Below are 20,633 nucleotides of genomic sequence, written 5' to 3'. Positions count from 1 at the left end.
AGCAGCTAAGGTGACTTAGCACTATTATTTCCCATTTACTCTGCCCTGCGTGGTTCTGTAGTCCATTTAGCCAGCCTATTTGGGGTTGTGGAAGGTGACCCTTGCTCGAAACAAAGCACTGCCTTCATGTTGCAGTAGAAATATCCTAAGATAGGATGCCTTAGCCATTCTGTCAATAATGCAATAGTAGACCACACCTTTTCTCAGTTAGTGTGTGTCTTTTCTCTTGGTCCTAACTCTTCCCAGGGGTGATGCTCTCATATCAGTTAGGGTTGCTCACCAAATGTAGCAAAGATAAGGCAGAATAAGGACTCTACCCAAATCCACTTAAGAACAACTTGGCTTATCCCAAACTTCCAGCTGGTTGACACTAAGACAATATTTGATAATTGATGCCTTGAGGAATGAGAGCCCAGCAGGTAGATTTCATGAGGAAAATAAGGCACCTGCCAGTGAACAGGGATGGGTCCAATGGAAGGTTGCCAGATTACATACTGGATGCTGGTTAAATTGGAAATTCAGATAAGCAATGAATCATTTTTGGTATAAGTATGTTCAAACATGCCCAGTTAAATAGGAATTTCTCATAAATATATATAAATATATATATATATTTAATATATATATATATATATATATACAATATATATATACACATATATATACATGTATATATATATGTATGTATGTATGTATGTATGTATGTATGTATGTATGTATTGGCATAAATATGTCCCATGCAATATTTGTCCAAAGGGACTGAGTTAGGTGGTGAGAGGGAAGGCCTGTGACTGACAGCCCTTCAATGCTCTATAGAATTTGGGAACAGTTTCCAGTGGAATCAGAAGGTGTGAGGAAAAATATTGACCTGAAGAAACACCACCAATAACAGAAATGAAACACAATTATCATTGTCAGTACAGATGAAATAGTTGAAAATGGTCTAAAGAGGAAAAAATGTAATTATTGTAATCCCTAAATGTTTTGGTTATGTTTCTCATCTTTAAATTTTGAAACATTTTTTCTTACAGTACATTCACCATGAATGCTTGAATTCAAGTAAACCCCACTGTTTACTCTAGAATTTCTTTCTTGGAAAAACTGTCCAATGAGAAACATTCTCATCCAGGTTCGCTTAATTTGCCTTCTCCACACTTCCTAAAAGTGTGGAGGTATTTATTTCCACATATTAAAAAATGCTCACCATTTCTTATAACCAGAACCAAGCAAGTATTTAATCATTGAATTTGGTCCTCTTGCTTACTTCCCACAGAAAAGTCCAGATATTTTGACTAGAAATAGAGCAGTGTCTTTTTTCTCCTTGCCCACTTCACATTCAACTTCCCCTTAATCTATGCTTTTCTTCTCAGAAGTAGTTCATTGCCAGCTCCTACTGCTTCATTACCCAAATGTGAACCTCCCCGGGCGGTCGGCTCAGTTGAGTATTTTTCCTCAGGCAAGAGAGTGAAAGGGCTCGGTTTAGTACCTTGTGAGCAGAGATGGCACCTGAGTAGCAACCGGATGACCACCCAAATGCAGCATCAGTAGGAAAGAATCCATCTAGCATATAAAAGCAGGCACCGATAAATTGCTAAACACTGTAGTACAATGATGGCATACATCTCAGAAATGAGAATTTTGAAAATCAATAAGAATTGAAATTGAAAAAGGAAGAGCTGTAGCTGTCAAAATGCAGGATGTCAGCAGGGTATTTGAGGTGAGGTCCACGTTGGCTTCTCTGGTGCCACAGAATCACCTATTAAGAAAAGTTGTCTCTAGGGTGACTTGTGTTATTTCTCTTTGATAAATATTGCATCTCAACCCAGGCACTAGATTCTTCTCCCAAATCATAATTGACCTGCACATTCTGTGGGCCAACTGTTAGGAGGCATTTCTTCAGCTGAGGGAGGAGGGGAGGGGTGTCTGAGGACGAATGAGAAGCTGAGGCTCAGAGGCTCATGCGGGGATGGGGTCTGGATATAATGAGGCACATTTAAGATTCATGTAATGACTTCAAAAATCTGTTGTCTGAAAGACGTGCTGGGAGTACAAGTAGCAGAGCACAGTGAGGATAGAATTTGTCACAGACAAAACCACTAGGGACCAGAGACCTCTCCTATCTCAGTTATAAGATGAAATTCAATATACGAGGTATGATTAATAACTACGGTGAATATTTAAATTATTAAAAATTATGACAGTAAAAGATGCATTGCCATGAATCCCCATCAAAATACTCCCCCTCGCTTCAAGCACATTGATCCCATCGTTTTTGCCACTTTCTGAAGCAGTTCTGGAAGTCCTGTTATGTAATTGTCTTTAGTTGCACTGTTGTGGCTGCCTCAATCCCGAATCCATCCAAAATGTTTACCTTTAGTGGTCATTTTGACTTCGGGGAAGAGCCAGAATTCCCACAGTGCCAATTCCGGTTAATAAGGCGGATGAGGACACAATGTAATGTTTTTATTTGACAGAAATTGCTGTACCAGAAGTGATGTGTGACACAGAGCATTGTCATAACGGAGAATGGAGCACACTTTAAAATACACTTTCTCTCAACCATACCTGACACCCGACTGACTGCACCAAACAAGTTGAAACTTGTCACACACTGTTACTAAGGTTTGATGTGCCACTTCCCATTTTGAAGATCCCTGACTTTCCATTGGATGGCACCCGACAACAGCATTTACCATATTTTTTGATCATACCTTATATGTGGCTTTACTTTTTTAAAATCTGCTTTTTTATAGATCTTCAATTTTATTTTAAAAATTGTACCAATTTATATTAACACACAGTTGCTACTGCTCCACAGCCCTGCCAACTCTTGGTAATGATCAGCTATTTTGTTGTGCTTTTGTTCCTGTTTTTGTTTAGTCATTCTAGTGGTTCAGTAGTAGTGGCTTGGCATTGTGGCTTTAATTTGTTTCCTTATTTCTGATGAGATTAAACACCCTTTTATTTGTGTAGCACCATTTAGATATCTTCTTTTGTGAAGTTATATCTTTTGCCCATTTTAAACAATGGATTCTCCATTTTTTCTTATTGATTTATAGTTCTTTATATCTTCCAAATACTTTACCAGTTATATGAATTACAAATATCATATCACAACAAGTACTCTATATATTTCCTTTTTTTTCTTTCTTAATAGTATCTTTTGATGAACAGTTTTTAATGTAGTTCCATTATGTTTTTTGGGTCCTATTTGGATCTTTATTTTTCTACTCATTTTTTTTCAAAGAAAGATTATGTAAAAGGGTATGTCTGTATGCACTGGCCACCTTGAGATATAACTAATTAGCATATCCGTTCAAAAAATAATTTTGCCTTTGCAAGATAAATCAAATAGCATAATTCACAGACTAATACCATCAATTCCTTTACAAACTGTGCTTTGAAAACTTGAATATTATCATTGACTTCAAGATAGAGGGACAAAAGCCCATACACATATTAATATTTTTTCATTAGCTCCATGTTGATCTGTCACACCGAGGTTTCATGGGTAGTCTTTTCTAACGCAGCACTTCTCAAACCTTAATGTGCCTAGGAATCACCTGGCAATCTATTAATAGTTTCAATGCAGCTTCTGATTCAGTAGGTCTGAAGTGGTATGTGAGCCCCTGAATCTCTCCCAGGTATGTCAGTGTAGCTGATTAGAGTATCAAGGTTCTCTAGCACAGGGCAGATTTGCTACCAGGAGGAACAGCTAAGGCACATTACACATCCATATGAGGCGCTACAGCAATACAATTTTTAATACTAAACTGCTCTTTTTGTTTTGTCCCCCCAAGCTGTTGTTGAAATAGTTACACAGACCAATAGTCTCAATTTTTCTCAAACGTAAAATAGATTTTAAGCTGGTGATTGTTAATTTCAATTTGAAATATCTAAAGATTTTGGAAGCGTGGCTCATTTTGCCTTGCTTATAACTAACAGAGGGTTCTAAGGCTGAATCCTGTAAGGTTGACACCAACCAGTTGGCCAACAAAGATTAGGGTATCTTATTTGGAAGAACTTTTTTAGTACAGAGTTTGGAAATAAAAGCTGAATCTGAAATGAGCTTACAGCTTTCTTCTCTGTCCTTCTTTCTCACTCTAACACTTTCCAACTTCCCACTCAGCTTCTCTCAGCCTATTATTAAGGAGACTAAAAATAGTGACACTTTAAATTTTAGTATCTTGAGCAACACAATGTTTAGAAATATCACCTGACTAGGATATTAGATTTTAGGCATAGCTGCTTTTTTTTTTTAAGGTTTATAGAGGAGAAACCTGGCAAACACTGCCTGCATATACTGTTGATACGATGTGATGAGAAACGCACACTTCTTTTGTAGCCTTTCTTCCCCCAAACCCATGACCCTAAGGTAATCATTAGAAAACCATCCTACAAACCTGAATGGAGAGATGTTCTACGAAATACCTGAACAATACACCTCAAACATGTGAAGGTTATTCTGAGAAACAAAGACTGACAAACTGTCACAGACCAGAGGAACATAAATACAGTGTGGCTCCCTGGATTGAATCTTGGGAGGGAAAGGACATGAATGAAAATGCTGGTGAAATCTGAGTGCAGGCTATGTTTTAGTTAACAGTAATGCATCTGTGTTGGTTCCCTAGTTCCGACAAATGTACCACAGTAATATGGAAACATTACAGGAAACTCAAGTGAGGGGTATATAACACTGTCTGTACTCTTTTAAAATGTTTCCCTAAATCTAAATTTATTCCCAAATATAAAGTTTATTAAAAATGGTATTGAAGGGCGGTGGGGGGGGGCATTTGAGGGACTACTAAAAGATTTTTTGAGAGCACACTTCAGGGGTACAGTATTTTTTCCGCCTATAAAGTGTGTCTGGGCAGGGGAGGCGTAGTGCAGGAGTGTGTACTTTGTTAGTGACATACTGAGAAAATAAACCAATACAGAAATCAAAGACTACCACTGGTTCCAAAGAAAAGCAAAAGAACACATCAATGTCTTACAAAAGTTCTTAGTCATGATAGTAAGCCCAGACGCTCCGCTGAATTTTACCGAATTGATTTGAAAGAAAAAGAAGTCTAGAGGAACTGTTGAAAAATCTGTTGAGTGACTAATCCCGAATTGGATCCCACTGGAGGAAATTGGAGAGACCCATTAGGCGGACGAGTCCGTCCATTTCCTCGGAATTATCGACCGAGGCTCTGCCTTTGCACCGTGCGCATGTGCCAGCGGAGAAGCTCGCCTGCCGGCAGAGAGTTAAGTGGAAACATCACAATCAATAAAAGACACTCTATTTTCCATTTGCTCATTGTTTTTTAAGGACGTATTTTGTAACAGCACAAGAAACATTCAATTCAATGTCAATTCACCTTCTGGGTGGGAAGAGGACTCCAGATATTGGCCTTTAGTGCCTGATAAAGTTTGTGACAAGGCTCGGTTTGCTGACATTCCGCCCAAAGCGCAGCCTTAGCCGTGAGGACCCGGGATAAGCGATGCTCAGCATGGCTGCATGATCCTGGGACCTTTTCAGTGCAAAAACAAAACTGACAACAAATGTCAGCTGAGCACTTACTGGCTGTTGCCAGCCAGTCAAGAACCTTTCACTAACTCAGTTGCAGAATTTCTTCAGTGTGGGCTTTTTTTTTTTCCATATTAAATAGGATTTAAATTAGTAGGCTTCCATCTGGTCCTACCATTCTTCTCCTTCCATATCCAAAAGTGACTTTAATGACACTGTTTAAAGCAAAGTTTGAGCTTTAGATTGACCTCGTGTAGTTTTTTCTGTTTTCTTTTTTTTTTTTTTTTTTTTTTTGGTTTTTAAGTATGTGATGGTAATGGTGGTGAAGGTGGTGATGAATGTGCTAGACTCCATTCAGAAATATATATTTTTTCATATTCTTTCTCCCAAGTTGCTCCTGCCCCAACTGAAAAATAATTGGATTAACCAGGGATATGGTTTTGTGTACATTTAATATGCGTAACAGATTATTTTAAAAGATGGCTATGATTGTTTCTCCCTTTCAAGTATGCATAAACACTCTGCAATGTGACTTTGCTACTCTTCTTATCAAGAGGGGGAACTGATTTCTCTACCCCTAGGATCTGGTCTGTGACTTGATTTGGCCAAGGTAGTATTAGCCAGTGTGATACAAGAGCTTGAAATTGTGCTTATTGGATCTTGCTTTTTATTGCTGATGGGAACCCTTCTGCCCTCACAGGAGCAAGCCAGGGCTATCCTCCTGGAGTTTGACAGGCTGCAAGGACAGAGTCCCTGGCTGTCTCAGCCATCCCAGCTAAGGCCCAGTCATGAGAGTGAGGTCTTTTCAGGCCACCTGGCCCCAGCCAACCCAACTTAGACCACAAGAACTGCCAAACTAACGTACAGAATTACGGGAAATAGTAAACATTGTTTTAAGCTAACATGTTACCCCGAAAATAGGACTGGGTCTTATGTTAATTTTTGCTCCAAAAGATGCATTAGAGTGTATTTTCAGGGATGTTTTATTTTTTCATGTACAACAATCTACATTTATTCAAATACAGTCATGTCATCTTCTTCTGGAACATCGTCATAACGTACTAAATGCATCTGTCTGGCTGATGATCTTAACTGGGGCTTATTTTCCATGTAGGTCTTATTTTCGAGGAAACACAGTACTATGTTTTGGAGTAGTTTGTTACATGGCAAAAGCTAATTCATTCAGTATGTATTTTTTGTGAGAATTGTTTACCTTTTTTTCTCATTTAAGTCTTTAGAGTCTCAAATTCTAATTCATGTTTTAAGTCCAGATCATGTGTCTTGTCCTCAGATAATCTGCCTCATCTATGAGACACAATTAATTGTTCTTGATACTTCCATGACACTCTATTATGTTTTACATGTGACATTTATGCCATACCTCATTGTCCATGTCTGTATTTTCTTCTTTTGCTAAATTCTAAATGGTAAGATCAGTACATCTTTGGGCATAGCCTGGTCTTCAGTATAGTAGACACTAAAACATTTCTTGAATAAAATATAGGAAAGTTTTAGGAATTATTTTTATTTGTTTGTTTTTTATTAACTAACTTCTCTTCACTGGAGTCTTTGAGGGAATCCAATCTATAGTAACATCCTATAGAGTTTTGACCAACCTGAGAAATAAGATACATGAGATGGCAAATGGAGACTATGCTATTTTATTACTGATAAAAGCTAGTTTAGGGGACATGGTTTATCTGTAGGCCAACAAGCTTCCTAATTCTTAATTCCAGAAATAAGCAAATGGACCCCGCCAGATGTAGGCTGTTATATTAGCCTGTGTTTGAAGGATGGCCTCTTGTCCCTCTTCTGTCATAGAGTTGACCTGTCTCCATGTCCCCATTGTATATGTGTCACGTGTCTGTTATCGTGCTCATAGCTCTTCCTGGCAGTCTTACTAAATCACCTAATACATTACAGGTCTGTCTCTCAACTGTAATCCCCTTGGGTCAAGGCTTGGCATCTTAGTTATTTCCCTATCTCTTGTGCCTTGCAGAGTGCAGGGCACAAAATTTGTACAAATTTGCACAAAATTTGTTGAAAGACTAAGTTCTGTAATTATGTGATTCTTGAAGTAGTTTGACATCGGCTTTCTCACTCAGTTGACATTGAAATCATCACAATTATAACACGACAGCTTCTTTATGACACATAATAGTGTATGGACAGAAGTGGGAATGGAAGCTGCATGTGACATGCAGTGTCTCGTGCATATGGTGAGGATTTTAACAGGCATGTGCTCACTAAAGGAAAACAGTCGGAACCCACTGCAGTAATAAGGGGTGATTATCATATGCGTTTGCTGCTTGTACACTAACTTACCCACCCCTCATCAATGCACTCTTTTTTAAAGACTTAAAGATAATGGGACCATGAGATGTTCTGAAAACTGAATAGGATTTCAGCTGACTTTTTGTTTTTATATTTTCCAAAGCTTTCACAGGCAAAATGCCTTTGAAGATGTTTCTTTAAGGAAAAAAGCTCTCAGATTCTAATGGGGGTGTGTGGAGTTTGTTAAACATGTAGATTCCTGGTCTCCATCCCCAGCGTCTTCTGCTTCAGGAGGTCAGGGAAGCAGACTAGTGTTGAGTTATGTTTAACAACCAGCCAGGTGACTCTGACAAGGTAGCCTGTTGGTCATCTTCTGAGTAACAGCTCTTCCAGTTGAAAGCAACAGAGACCTGCTCAACTTGCTCAAATTTAAAGGCCCTTTTTCTCTTGTAAGGATATAGTGATCCCCCCAGGAACCCAAAGAAACATTACACAAGCAGACTTCTGCAACGTGCAGCAGCAAAGCAGCTCCAAAGACCGACGGGACCCCATCTCTATCTCTCTGATTCTTTCTGTACATCTGACCTCTCCTCACTCTCAACGACTTCCTTTCAGTCTTTAGGCCCTTAGGACTTTGGTGTGTGCTCCCACTCACTACTACACCCCAACTCTTCCCTTAAAGCTCTCACCACCACCTGGGAACTTACCTGAGAGAAAGAGAATCTAATTCGTGTAGTACATCCTCTTGAGCCCTGGTACATAAATGAAAGGTCAGGAACAACCTCTGTGAGAACCATATCTAATGGGATATCCACTCCTTTCTTATCCAGGCAGCTGGGGGCTGACAATGGAAGGGAAGGCTCTGTAGAAGAGATTGGCTAGGAGGCTGAGGGCACTGCTGAAAACTTCATCATGGTACCCTCTCACCTTCTCAACCTCTGAAACTTGACAAGTGACAACATAGGGAGTGAATTCATCTTAGCAAACGGCCTTTACTTTAAGGAGTGTTCTTTCATCACAATATGTGACACTGCTGTGGAGTGCGATGTTTTGATAATACAAATTCTCAGACAAAAGGGGAAGTTGTAAGATGTTTACATATTGAGAGATTCTTAGAGCCCAAGGGCTGGCACATGGAGAACCAATACTCAATGAGCAAAGAGCTTCTAATCCATTGAGTCAAACTCTGAGTGCTCATTATGTCTTGGTACCCGTCAAAGTTAGTTGCATTGGGTCCACTTTTAACCAGCTAGAGTTTTCCATGTTGCCTTTTGGGGTGATTTTATTCTTTATTAATCAGAGTCAGTGGCAGTATGAGTTATTGGAAACCTGTAAACTCATTCTGCCTGTAAAAAGTAAAAAAAACAAAAAGTAAAAAAACCTCATACCAGATTGATTTTGTTGGCAAAATAACAATTACTTTGTCTACTGTGTGTGAGCACTTGTGTGTATGTGATGGCACAGTAAGGAAAGAGATGCATTTCAGAGTCAAAACCCAAATTCTTTTCCTGAAATTTATAAACTGTCCCCAGGTGAGAAAGATTTCATTTTGGACAATCTAATGAAACTTAAGTAATTATCCATGTTGCGTGTCTGTATGTTTAACAGCGATGCCTTCAAAATATTTTGATACGCAACCTTTCTTCTTTCCCTTTGTGTTGTCAGACAACACCCCAGCTGTCAGATGGAGGGAGACAGGTAACACTGGCATCACTATTCCGGCCACCTTCACCACAGAGTCCCGATAAATAGTATAATAGGATAAACCAGCACAGAGGGAGAGCAGCAGGTGGCACTCAGTGTATCCAGAGCTGAAGGTGTAAATTAATTTCAATGTCTTCATGATACCAAATAACAATTAGATTATAGAGAATGAAGCTTTGGTTCTGAGGGCCTAATATTTGAAGTAAATAAGAATGATGATGATACTTTTCATGATCATGCTGCTTAACCCTTTGAAAGAAGTTTCAAAGAAAGTGCCCCATTTTCAGAACAGCCAATTTCCCCTCTTATCTCTTGAAAGAGTCTCTCTGAACTCCCTGTTTTCAGAAAGGAGAGGTGATACTGATCAGGTAGGTGGAGGGAATTAAGTCTGTTGTTGAAACATTATTCTAAAATATATTTTCCTCTACTTACCGACAACAATAATTTGTTGTTGGTTTTGTTTCTTCATTTATCTGGGACATTCCGAGTGGTCATCCTGTTTCTCATTTGCCTATGCGCTGCCCTTTGCTTGCCATGTCAAATTTGTCACTACCTTCAGGCCCATCTGAAGTGCTACCTTCTTTTCTCTCTGCTCTGAGTGCTCTATTTCAAAGGAGGTTACTCTCCTCTGACCACCTACATAGCAAGTACAGAAACGTATTATGTCACATAGTTTGCTGTTTGTATTGTCCTTTAGGTTGTGTCTTGTTTTTAACCAGATTTTGAACCAGTTGAGAACCAGTCACAGAAGGTGACGGCCTCCAATTGACCCTTATGGCATCCAGCACGTTTCTAGATTCAAAATGGACACCTCAAGCCTCAATTATCGCCAACCATATAGGGATCACCAAGCCAGGATCAAAAGAGGGAGCCTCAGGAAACCCAGAGAGTCAAAGATAAAAGTTGTGGCGCCTCTGACCTCGTGCCTTCTTCCCTATGTGTGTCTTCTCAGCCACAACTCTGGGTCTTCCCTTGCTCTTGATCCCGCACTTAGCCTTCATGCTTGGTCACAAGTTCAGCTCCCCAAGGTTGGTCAGTCACACTCTTCCCTCAGCTGTAGCCTTGCTAGCCCCTCTGACTTCTGGTCCCTCTGGGTGATGGTTCTGCCTTAGCCAGCCTCCAGGATCAGGAATCAGACCACAGACGCTCAATCGTAAATATTTAATCTTATCTCTTATAATCAATCAAAATGAAGCCAAACTTTATGTCAAGACCTCAGCTGTGCATAATCTGATGCCCTGCCTACTTCTTAAGCCTTTTTCTCCTGCTTCTTACTCCTTCCCTCTCCTCATTCTAGCCTTTATACCCCTTGAAACTTTGGACCCTTGCATTGCTATCCTTTCTGCATGGAACGCTTTCCCTGCAGCTGATCACATATTTGGCTCCTGCTCAGCTTTCAGGTCACTCAAGTGGTAGGTCACCTTGTTAAAGGTGACCTCGTTCAATCACTCCCTCAACCTGTGTTTGCTTCCTTTATGTAGCATACATCACCATCTATAATTATTTATTTGCTAATTTATTTACCATTTGTCTCCTCCTATCAGGAGAATGTAAGCTCCATGACAGCAGGAACCTTACCTTTTCTATCACTGAGAGGGCATTGAATACAGAAAATGCTTAATCCATGGATGGATGGTTGCATGGATGTGGAAGGAGTGAGAACCTAGTAAAACAAAGTTCCTATTGGACCTGTTCTCTCTGTAGTGTCTTTCACTCCGGGAGGGACCGTGCCCTCTCTGTTGCTATTTATGGTTTGACGCCTAATTAAGAATGAAATTGTTAGCATCAGAGATGCCTGATTGTCTTAGGAAGCTGTGGCTGGATCTATGCCAAGCCTTGATTAATTACCTGTTTTCCCTCACATTTAAATAGAAAGTGACACCAATTTCTAGTTGAGACTTTGCTGAATCCAGCATGTGGCCGAGGCAATGGTACCATCTCTATTGTGCAGAGATGGTTCCATCATCATCCACTGGAATAGCTGCTTCATTTATTTCAGCTCTCTTCAGGGTTCAAAGGGGGCTTTGCCCTGTGATTCTGGTTGATGTATACACCAGCACAGACGACTGGGAAGATCAGGTAATATTAATTACCCCCATTTCACAGACAAACCAAGGCTCCAAGGCTCAGGCACAAAGCTGTTACAAAGAAAACTAAGAAGTGTGCGTACATGCTGGTTTGTGAAATTCAGTTTGATGTGATTCCCTCTATACCACTGTCTTTCTCTTGATCCTCTGCTTCATTTTTCCATTTTCTTCTTTTATTCACAATCATAGTCCACCTGAATGAAATTTTCATGACTGACAGAATGTGGCCTCATGTGGCAATATAATCCATGGCATCCTTAGTGAATTCCTTTAATAAATTTGCTCTTGGGAGAGTGCCAGAGGCCGTGTGCTTTCTTAGTACTCTAAGGGCAGCGAGGGCAGCAAATCCTTGTGGTGAGGAGCCAGCTGGGAATTTTAGACTTTGCAGGCCAAGAGGCAAAACTGAGACTATCATATGGATATTTATATGACAAAAGATAAGTGTCCACAATTTTTTTCAACAATTTAAAAAAAAAAAGGTAAATTCTATTTTTAACTCACAGACCATACAAAAATAGCCTGATTTGGCCTGGGGCTGTAATTTGATGACTTCTACTCCAGGGGTAGAGCAGAAGTATTAAACCAGGACTCTTAAGCACAACATTATATGATTAATATAGTATATGATATGCAATAGATAACATCTTTAATATAATATATACACATTTTTACACATACACTCTCCTTCTCTCTCTCTGTCTCTCTCTCTCTGTCTCTCTCTTCCTCTCTCTCTCTCATTTCTTGGGCAACATCAGTCTCCCAAACTCCATGACCATGTCTTCAGGCAGGAACATCGGCTCCTTATTCCTTAGTGTGTTACTTCTATACTTGAGTCCTGGCAGCCCCTTCTGAGGTTCTGTAACACCCATGGAAAGTTGGAAGGGACTATACCTCTGCTCTACTATAGGAGACGCATTCTTTCCCTGGGACCATCTTGGTCAGGTGGAGTTAGTGTTGCTAGTCAGGCAGGGGCATAAGCCTTGTCAAGGTATTTGCTTATCTGGTTGTTCTTTCTCTTACCTTCTCTCCTTAAAGGTGCCACAGAGGCCTTTCTCCTCAGTCTCCCAACTCCCCGCTGGGAAAGCTCCCATTTTGTCAATGGACACTAAACTTTGTATCAGAATTATTGCTGTACCAAGGCAAATGTGGTTAGGCCTAGAGTCCTGCTTCTCTATGTGATGGGTAAGGGGCCTCGTTTCTAACTCAATGGGGGCAATACTTATGATAGCGGTTTATGAACTTCCTGACCATTGAAAACTGGGTGACTGGGTCATGCCTTAAACCATATTTTGACATAGCACATTGGCTTTCCTTTATGGAAAGTTCTTCTCAGTGGTTTTAAATAGGACTTTAAACACCAAGCAGAGTTAGAGACAAAGCCACAAGTCAGGATCTGCCTCATGAAGCCAGAACAAAGCCGCGTGCTAGTCACTAATTGGGCCTGTTTCCAAGTATTCCATTTCACTACCTCCTTCTCGCACATGCTGTCTATGCTTCCTGCTACCTTGCAGTTAGATGAGGTCTATGACTTGTTTTGCATGATAAAATACAAGATAAAGTGGCATGTGTCCCTTCTAGGCAGAAATATTTAATTGTCAGAGCAAGACACTGAAGTGCTCGTTTTTTCTCAGCTACAGGGAACATGGAAACACAGTTGAGGCAGACCTACAATCAGCCAGGGGCACTGAGTAACTACAATAAAGAGAACCTCCCAAAAAGCCACAGAGACCATGTGGTACGAGTGAGGAATAGACCTTTGTGGTTATCAGTCACTGAGATTTGAGGTTTTGTTATTACTGTAGCATAACCTGGTCCGTCCTGACTGCTATGATCTGGCTAACCCAAATGCATGAGTGTTGAATGAGAAAAAATAAAACAAAGTAAAATAAATAATCTATCAAGCTGCTTGTTTGGAACAATCACTGTTAACAGTGGTCCCCACTTAGATTGTTTCTGGAGACTGTTGGCCCCCATGCCACACTTGTTGAAGTGGAACTGAGGGCAATTGTGTGTCTTTGAGTAGAAACCCAAAGACCAAAGCTATGTCACAGACAGGGAGAATTGTGCACTGGTTGAACAAACCCAGACACTGGGGTGAATGCCATTGTTTATTCCCCTGTAAGCATTTACAGAGAACCTCTGTATGCCAGACACTCTTAGAACCTCCAACCACTTTATCAGACTGTTTCTGAAAGGAGAACTGCAAGTCTTCTCTTTGAATTCTTTCTTGTTTTCTTTGTGGTCAAGCAATCAAGGAGGAATCCACCTCATTAGCAGCTATTGCATCTCTAGGCAGACAATTTACAAGGCTATTCTCTCCAAGGGGAGACGTTAATGAGAGGAAAACCCTGTGGCTGAACTCCAGAGAGGACAGCTCTGCCCAGCCATCACATTCCTTGCGCAGCTCCATTCTTTCAGCTTGCTGAACTTGGCTGGAAGAAGCCCCAGGCTTCATGGGGTTTGTTTTGACCTCCTTAGACTGAAAACTTATTGCTAGTTTACTGGGCCCTGTCTGCCAGCATGAGCAAGTAATATGAAAAATCAAAACTGACAGCACATTTAAATCAAACCCTTAACCCAAATTGAGTGTCTGAACATCTCATGGAACAATTTAAATCCCCAGATGAAAAAGCAAGGGGGCACTACTGCATTTGCTGGAGGACATGTATTCACGATAGGACTTTCTAGCCGCTGAGAACCAAGGGCTGGACAGACCAGGTTTAGGTTGCCAGGAGGGAGACTGAGCCACTGACCATTTGAGAAAACTAGAGAAGCCACAAAATATCATGGTAGGCTTTCTTATTTTTTTCCACCACAAACTTGCAGCCACTATAGAATTTCTTGTCCTAAGCCACACCACTAGGGTTTCATCTTTTTCTCCTCTTATTGCAAACTAACCCGATTTATTCACTAAGTATTTTTTATGGATCTCCAGGAGACTGTCACTTTGTTAGTTGAATAAAGAAATGTCAAGCTCATGAACAAGTGGTCTCTTCAGCCCAGGACTTCACCGTATAACCTGAGATGGGCTATACAAACTTTCCTTGTACAGGCACTGTGGAGTTGCCTTTTGCCAGTATACAAGATACAAAAGGAAACTTCTGAATTTTGAATCATAAATATTTCACTGTGTGGTAGGGGATAGAAATATGGAAAAGGAGGCAAATCGGAGGCTATTCTGAGGAAGCGGACAGAGTAAACATCTTCATGTTGGCAGAACTTTATTTGCCTTTTCTGTCCAAAATCAACATCTGAACCATGATATTGATTCTTTAGAGACAGGATCCAATGATGGGTATTGGAAATTGAGAATCTTTTTTGGTTAACGTAAAGGTGTAAGGAAACACCTGTTGCTTCATCAAAACGAATTCTGCAGTTAAAATTCTCAGAGAATTGAGCAAACACTCAATTTTGAACAACTTTCCTTCAGAAAGTGGGGCTGCTTCATGTGCGAAACTTAGGGCGTCTTCCCACAGTGCAGCTTAGTTCCTCCAGCCGTGCTTAGCAAGGCTGTGGGCCTCAGAGTTCTGTGGTGGACATGGCTTCAAATTCTTTTGACTTCTGCAGTGTACACCTGAAGCTGAAGCTGAATAATAATGAATATCAACTATAATTTAATATATACAGTCACAGGATGTGGAGTACAGCATAAGGAATAGAGCCAGTGGAACTGTAACAGCTACATACGATGTCAGGGGGTAGTAGACTGGGGGAGGGGAGTTATGGCTTTGTGAGGGGTGTAAAAGTCTAATAGTACATTGTTTTGTACACCTGAAACTGATAATAAAATAATAATAATCAGGTAAATGAAAAAAAAATCTCTTGCCTTCTGATTCTGCTGTGGCTGCAACAACCAGCTCACACGGGCTTCAGGCAGCTTTGCACAGGCGCAATGAGACAGCATGTGGCTTGGATGTGCTTCCCATGACTCCTGTGTTTGTTCTGGGGCTTCTCTGACACCATGGCATAGGGTAACTGTTGGAGCTGCTTGTCAGGTGTTCCTGTGCTCCCGGGAAGCCTAGGAGTTAGTGCCCCTTAGGGCAACCCCTGGCCAAGGGGGGTTGAAAGCCAGGGGGCAAATGCTTCATCGTCTCACCTCCCAGACAGATACCTCTAAGAGACAGCTCAGAAGGCTTTTCTGGAGTTCCTAGGAGATCAAGTATCACAGAGCCCACAGTGGGGGTCAGCCTAATAGTATGTCTTTGTGTTGGCTTCCCAGAGTCTCTTTATCATTCCCCTGCCCCCTCAGTCCTGTTCTAGATGTCCATTTGCCAAAGAAACCAACTGCATACAAAGTATGTTTCAGGCTGTTGTTTGAGGACACCTGTCCTAAGACGTATTGTATTCATAGGCCTCTCCTGTCTTCTGCAGAAGGGTGTAATTTTAGACCAAATTCAGTCTTACTGCTGTTGGGACATTATTAGTGAATATGAAAGACCCCGCTCATTTTTCCATTTCTAATATGGTTTCAGCACCAGAGGCCAGTGGACTGAAATGATCGCATTAAAGTGGTCAATGACCTATTTTTTCCCTTTTGATGTAGGAGAGCTTCTTTTCATGTGTGTTCCTAGCCCACTGAATTGCTCCTTTGTCAGCCTCATTATAAAGCCTTGACCTTCAGGAAAGAAATGAAAATATCGGGTCATTCCATGGTGTTCACCTTCATTCTCTGTATGGTTTCTGATCTCTGTAAAAGTATAAACAGTCTGGGGAGAGTGCTGGTGAGGCCAGAGTCGTAGCCTTATCTCCCTCGCATGAGCTGATTAGCCGTGCAGGGCATTTGCCCTGCCGTAGCCTGAAATTGCTTTCTGAATTCCGGTGGAACGTGGCATAAGTGTTTGCTCTTGGTCACCCAGGGTAGCCGATGACAACGTGCGTTTCACCCTCCCGCCTGCACACCAAACCCCAGTGCCTGCAACAGTGATTTGAAGTGTAGCATTGCGTGTGATGAGAAGAGCATGTGTACGTAGCAGGGCCTTTTTAGCTGGCTGAGCAGGGCTCAGATGAGATGCATGTAAGAGGTGCTCTGGGGTTAGGAGTGTGAGGGCAACAGACCCTCAGAACTATTTGTCATAGGACACAAGGGACTGAGGAGACATTGGGTGCAAACAGAGTAGCTTCAAGGCACAAGTGTCCAGGAGTGGCCCTCCTGGGGTGGACAACTGAGGAGGGGCCTGGCTCTCCTCTGTGTGACACCTCTGCTGCGATAGGGGGCTGGTTCCATGCTGAGATGGGACATTTGCCTAGCCATGGCTGTTTGTGTGTGTAGAAGGGGACTGGCACAAGCGTGAGAACTGGCTGCTGAAGAATCTGAAAACTGGGTGTTTATGGTTAAAAAAAAAACAAAAAAACATTTTGTTAAATATACATTTTCTCCTGTATGCCTCATGTGTGGGGCAAGGTGGGGAGGTGTGTATGAGAATCCCCTGAAAGACTCTAGACAAGTTGTTTTCATCTATCACCCACATGATTTTGCTAAGCCTCTTCTAGTGTGTTTGAGAATTACTGGTTAAACAGTGAGAGTGGTTTAGAATCAGTTAAGACCTGAGGTAAAAATCAGAGCCCTATTACTGACTAACTGTGACACTGGGCAAGACAGGTATAATTTTTCTGAGCCTTGATTTTTACACCTGTAAAATGGGGTTAATATCTGCTTTATGTGGTCATTGTGCAAAATAAACGCCTGGCACATAGCAAGTGTTGTGTGCTGAGTAAATGACAGCTTTTTAAAAAGAAGCCAGAACAATAAGACAGAAATACAGATGGTCAGGGCCCAGCTTAGCCCAGCCCCCCACGCAGTTCTTCCTCACAGCAGGTTTAATTTAGGCTCATGTCTCCACAAATGGAGTCAAACATGCTAAAGCCAGAATGCCAAACATCTGCTGAGCCCTGTCGTGTACTGCCAGAGACTGTCTCCCAATGTAATGCAAGTCCAGTTTGAGTAGAAGTTTTTGCTGTGGTCCTCCAGCCAAAGAGGGAGAAATAAGAGAAATGGCATTGCGCGTTGAGGGAGGGGTCATGGGCTCTGCACCTGATGGGCTCAGCTGCATGAAGGACTTGAAAATGGCCCCCCTCCCAAGAGTGTGAATGACACCCGTTTGACAGGCGGGTCCCTGCTGCCTGTGGTTGGGCATCTGTCTCATGTGGCTGAGAGGAAGCCCACAGGCAGTGCTCCTGGGAGACTGGCTCTGTGAAGGTCCTGGTGTATGGAGTTAAATTTGGGATCCCATTAGCTTTGCCTGGGAGATATGTCCAGCCTCTTCAATTTGTCATTTATTAAGCAAATTGTTGAACATCTTTGCATTTAGTTGTTGACTTCTGGAAATAAGACATGGTCCCAGCCACACGGATGTCCCAGTCTGGAGTGGCTGTTCCCTGGAGTGTCCTCTGGGTCTCTCATTTCTCAAGATGTCTCACCCATCAGAAAAGCATTCCATGGCCAGACAAGTTTGGGAAACACTGTAGGACACAACACTTGAAGAATCCTAGTATACATGAGCATTTTAAACTTTTAAGATGTCCCATAGTAAAGAAAAAAAAAAGGGAAAAATAGCTCTCCCATCGTGTTTCCAAGGTTTATTTAAACATGACATCGTTTTGCTATACAACACTTCTTAACATCTCCTGGAACTGGTGTTCCCTGCTGTTCTAGAAGAAATCTATCAGAACGTGATGGACATTTTCCAAACTGAGATTTATATACAAAACTATCCAAAAATTACATACTTCGTCTAAAGAGAGCATATCTGTATACTGCCTTTAGAACCTTTGAGATCTGGTTTCATTTCAAAAACTTCCTGAAAGAGAAATTGAAAACTGCAATGGTTGTGTACCCAGCCAGATTAGGTAAGTAAGAGAGGCTGGCTGGGTGGGAGTTCATCTGAAACCCCTGACAAATTGTTGGGTGTGCTGGTGACCTGAAAACTTCCATCCCGCAGCTCTGGTCGGTCACTGCAACATGACGGGAATATGGGTTAGACCAATGAGAGCTTTAAGGTTCTTAGGAGAACATGGAAATCTGTATTTTTTTAAACATGAAATTTCACAGTTTTAATGTTACTTGAAATTTATAAAACTCTGTTCTGGCCAAGCAAAAGCAAAACAACAACAACAACAACAACAACAACAACAACACACATCTATAGGCCCGGTCTGCAGATGAGCTACCAGGTTGTGACCCGGCCCTGGGGAGATGGGATTGTAAACTATACTCAGATTAGTAACATATATAAAACCAAAGGATCTGTGAGGCAAGTGCCAGGCTAGGTCATTACGTTGGGGAGCCACACTCCACGCACCGGGAATTCTCCACATTCATCTTTCTTGGCTCATTAATAGCAGCACCAGCTCAGCTGATGATGGCTTCTTCCCCACTCGATGTCTGTGTTTGGCTTCCAAGATAGCACTAGGTTTCGGTTAGTTTCCTATGTCCTCCATCTCCTTCGCTATTCTTACTTTTACCCCCAAGCTTGGAAATATTGGCAAGTGTCAGGGAGCAGGCCTTCACCTGCTTTCTTCTTTATTTATATTCACTTCCTTAGAGCTCTTGCATAGCCCCCTGGTGCTAAGTGCCATCTATGTGCCAAGAATGTGCATATTTATATTTCGAACCCAATTCTCATTCCTGAACTCCAGACTTGTGTATCCAAGTTTCATGTCATCTCTAGTTCAATAGATCTTGAACCCCAGCAGATCCAAAGCAGAAATCCTGATCACCCCAACCCCCAAATCTTCTCCACAAACCGCCTTCCTTGTCGTGATGAGGGTCTTGGCAGTGTCTGTGCTGCATGTATGGCTAATGCCCTCACTTTCTTCAAGTCCTGAATTAAATGTTCCCTTCTCAAGGAGGCCTACCCTGACCACCCCATTTTAGATTGTGCACCCCACCTTTGGTACCTCTGATTCTTCCCACCCTGATTTATGTTTTTTGAACAGTACTTATCTTCTAACATACAGCACGTTCTTATTTATTATGTTTATTATTCAGCATCTGCCTCCCACTCTAGAATGTAAATTCCACAAGGTTTGATGAGACTTGTCTGTTTTATTTATTGCCATAGCCTTAAATGCAATATCAGTTACATAGTAGATGCTGAGTAAATATTTGTTGAATAAATAAATGCCAATTGTCACTTGGCAGACAATTCAAGCGAAGATGTGCTAAAAATCAAGCTTGTCATAAAAGTTCATGTGTTAATTGTCCACGGATTGCATAGAACCTCACACTTCTGGGTTTTAAAAAAAGAATCTCTTGATCTTTTCCGATCCGCCATGTGTGGTGAAACCACCGCAAAGATGCAGATTTTTGTGAAAACTCTTTCTGGGAAAACTATCACCCTCGAGGCTGAAGCCTCGGATACAATAGAAAATATAAAGACAAAGATCCAGGATAAGGAAGGAATTGCTCCTGCTCAGCAAAGACTGAGCTTTGCTGGCAAGCAAGTAGAAGCTGGATGCACTTTGGCTGACTACAACATTCCAAAGGAGTCCACTCTTATCTTGTGTTGAGACTTCGTGGTGGTGCTAAGAAAAGGAAGAAGTCTTACATCACTCCCAAGAAGGAAAAGCACAAGAGAAAGAAGGTTAAACTGGCTGTCCTGAAATACTACCTATCAGATGGATGAGAATGGCAAAATCAGTCACCTTTGTCGGGAGTGCCCTTCATGTAACTGTGGTGCTGGAGGTTTTGTGGGCAGTCACATTGACAGACTTTATTGGCAAACGTCGTCTGACCTATTGCTTCAACAAACCAGAAGACCAGTAATTGTATATGGGTTGATAAAAGACATGAACTAACAACGACAACAACAGAAAGGAATGTCTTCCAAATATATTTCGTAGATGGAAACACTATTACAGTAGGGGCAGGTTTTAAGAAATAACACCCACACACACCCACACACACCCACACACACCCACACACACCCACACACTCACACACACTCACACACACACTCACTTTTTTTCTAATCAGGAGTTTCACATTTTGTTCCATAGACCAAATATTCCAATGGACATCTGACTGTTTAAACATTCGACCAGCTTTCTGCCAGGGTTCC

At 41.4% G+C, this 20,633-nt stretch overlaps 1 pseudogene across 1 annotated transcript; it reads left to right on the top strand.

The window, feature by feature from the left end:
• The first annotated feature begins 19,869 nt into the window (after positions 1-19,869).
• On the top strand, positions 19,870-20,338 carry LOC308507344 (ubiquitin-ribosomal protein eS31 fusion protein-like; annotated as a pseudogene). The gene has a single exon. The product of its transcript is annotated as a ubiquitin-ribosomal protein eS31 fusion protein-like (transcript).
• Positions 20,339-20,633: the final 295 nt, after the last annotated feature.

The sequence above is a fragment of the Rhinolophus hipposideros genome (genome assembly GCF_964194185.1).
Source record: "Rhinolophus hipposideros genome assembly, chromosome: 14".
In the NCBI taxonomy this organism is placed as follows: Eukaryota; Metazoa; Chordata; class Mammalia; order Chiroptera; family Rhinolophidae; genus Rhinolophus; species Rhinolophus hipposideros.
Note: the sequence above shows the minus strand (reverse complement) of the source record. Positions and strands in the feature narration are given on the sequence as shown.